Genomic DNA, 3,011 nt, shown 5'->3' with positions numbered 1-3,011 from the left:
CATAGCATATGCCATATTTCTCTCCAGACTACTTGTATCAGTTTAAATTCCACCAGGAGTGCCTAAGAGTTTCCATATTTGTACATCCCCACCAACACTTTGCATTACCCAGTATTTTATTTTTGTTATTACAAGAGATATAAAGGGATATTCAATTTTTGTTTAACTACTTCTTACCTTCGTATAATTTTAGTTTTACATAAATGTCACAAAGATAGTACAGAAGCTTCTTCTTCGAGAAAACACCAGATGGCGGATGACTCCGGTGTTGTGGGAGGCCCTGGGGGCCCCGGGGGCCCTGGGTTGGGAGGCTGCGGCGGCTTCCGTGGAGGCTTTGGCAGCAGTGGCCGGGGCCGGGGCCGAGGTCGTGGCCCTGGAGCTCGCAGAGGCAAGGTCGAGGACAAGGAGTGGCTCCCTGTCACCAAGCTGGGCCGCTTGGTTAAGGACACGAAGATCGAGTCCCTGGAGGAGATTTATCTCTTTTCCTTGCCCATCAAGGAGTCTGAGATCATTGACTTTTTCCTGGGCACGTCCCTCAAGGATGAGGTTCTGAAAATCATTCCTATGCAGAAGCAGACCCGTGCTGGCCAGCGGACCAGGTTCAAGGCCTTTGTCGCTATTGGGGACTACAATGGCCATGTGGGCCTGGGTGTGAAATGCTCCAAGGAAGTAGCCACCGCCATCCGCGGGGCCATCATCCTGGCCAAGCTCTCCATCGTCCCTGTGCGGCGGGGCTAGTGGGGGAACAAGATCTGCAAACCCCACACTGTCCCTTGCAAGGTGACAGGTCGCTGTGGCTCCGTGCTGGTGCGCCTTATCCCTGCCCCCAGGGGCACTGGCATCGTCTCGGCCCCTGTGCCCAAGAAGCTGATGATGATGGCGGGGATCGACGACTGCTACACCTCAACCAGGCGTTGCACAGCCACCCTGGGCAACTTTGCCAAGGCTACCTTCCACACCATCTCCAAGACCTACAGCTATCTCACCCCCGCCCTCTGGAAGGAGACTGTGTTCACCAAGTCTCCCCACCAGGAGTTCACCGACCATCTCGTGAAGACGCATACCAGGGTCTCCGTGCAGATGACCCAGACCCCCGCTGTGGCCACCATCTAGGCTAGGTTCTGAGGAAAACAATAAACGTTTGAATGAAAAAAAAAGATAGTACAGAAGGTTCCTATATACTCTTCAGCCAGCTTCCCTACTGGCAAAACAGTCATGGTATATTTGTGCAAACTAAGAAACCAAAATTGGTACAATACTATTAACTAAACTGGAGTCTATTTGGATCTCACATTTTCCCTCTCCTTTCCTTTTTCTGTTCCAGGTTTTGGTTCAAAATAACACATTGCATTTAGTCATCATGTAGGTTTAGTTTCCTTTGATCTGTAACAGGTTCTCTTTCTTTCATTGTTTTTCATGACCACGCATTTCAAAAACATTGGTCAGTTATTTTGTGAATGACCCTCAATTTGAATTTGTCTGATATTTTCTCCTGAAAAGGGTATTAGGTTTGGGAACAGTAGCACAGAGATGAGGTTCACTTCTCATTGCATGAGGGGATACCTGATATCAAGACTTGATGTTTGAAATTCCTAGCTGCTGAAACAAATACCATGCAATAGGTTGCGTAAACAACAGGAATTAATTGGCTCATGGTTTTGAGGCCGGGAGAAGTTCAAAATGGAGATAGTAACATGACAATTCTTTCTTCCCCAAAACTATGGCATTCTGGGATTGGCTGCCAGTGATCCTTGGTCCTTGGCTTTTTTGTCACATGGCAGTACACATGATCATGTCTTTTTTCTGTTCTAGGTTCAGTTGACTTCCAGCTTCTGGCTGCCCCTCCATAGCTTCCCTCTCTTTCTGACTTTCACTCTGCTTCTAAAGGACTCCAGTCATCTGAATTAAAGGGCAACCAGATTCCACACCTTTTCTGGAGTAACATCTGAAGCAGTCTTATTTACAATGGGTCCATACCCACAGGACCAGGGGTTGGGACCTGATCATACCTTTTGTGGGGGACATTTCTGTTTGTATTTATAGCCTCTATGATTTAGCAAAAACATTGGTGTTCCTCTTTTATTATGAAGTTCCTCTATTATTATTGAAATTCCCAAGACTTATGGAATGTGCACGATTATAAGATAGTTCTTCAATTTGCATTATTTCAAAGATATATGCATGGATGTATATTAATGAACAAAATGGAAATTAGGTCAAAGCTGGATTTATGTTTGTTAGTGGGAAAGCAACTTCACAGTCTTTAAGCCTGCTGGGCCCTGGAGACAGCCCATATGCTCAGTCATCCTTCAAAGACTGCGGCCCCTCAGAGGTCAAGGCTTTGACCTCCTCAGGCGCCAGAGCCCTAAGAGGAGACAATCCAGATGCAGTCTGCTTAGGGAAGCAAGAACCTGGATTTTTTTCATGGGAGGAACTAGCAGGGTTTTCCTAAAAAGGAGAGGCAAGTAAGTATAGAAACTCACCAAGGCCTACTCAGGGTCAAATGAAGGAGTGACACTAACATCTCTACTTCAGGTACTAGACTTAGCTGAAGAGGAAAGAGGATTAACTTTGAGGTTTCTTATCAGAGATACTTTGTGGTATTGTTCTAGGAGAAAATATAATTTTGTAATAATAAAGTAGACAATAATATATATTGAAATACTTGCTATTCACTCAATTTTGAAAATTAGACATTTAAAATTTTAGCAACTTAATTTAAAATATTTAATATCTAGTATTAATGAAGGAGGTTTCTCATGGGAAATGGTAGCCCTAAATAGTTGTGTGTGTGTTTTCCCCCTTAGCAAACAAAAAATTTCTGGACAGTGTAGTGTAGTTTTAATATCCTTGATATATTCAGACATGATCTCCAGTTCCCAATGAAAAGTTACTTTTAGCTTCTCTTTGAAAACTGTGGTGTTTTAAAAATAGAATTTCTTCTTTCACAATTTCTAGTGTTTTACATATGAGCACATAGGAACACACAGATGTACATATCTCTCAATCAA

General features: G+C 44.0%; 1 pseudogene; it reads left to right on the top strand.

Moving 5' to 3' along the window:
* Nucleotides 1–249: 249 nt before the first annotated feature.
* Nucleotides 250–1,157, top strand: LOC101434648 (small ribosomal subunit protein uS5 pseudogene; annotated as a pseudogene).
* The last annotated feature ends 1,854 nt before the right edge of the window (nt 1,158–3,011 follow it).

The sequence above is a fragment of the Dasypus novemcinctus genome, chromosome 11 (genome assembly GCF_030445035.2).
Source record: "Dasypus novemcinctus isolate mDasNov1 chromosome 11, mDasNov1.1.hap2, whole genome shotgun sequence".
NCBI lineage: Eukaryota > Metazoa > Chordata > Mammalia > Cingulata > Dasypodidae > Dasypus > Dasypus novemcinctus.
This window is presented reverse-complemented; position numbering and strand designations above follow the sequence as displayed.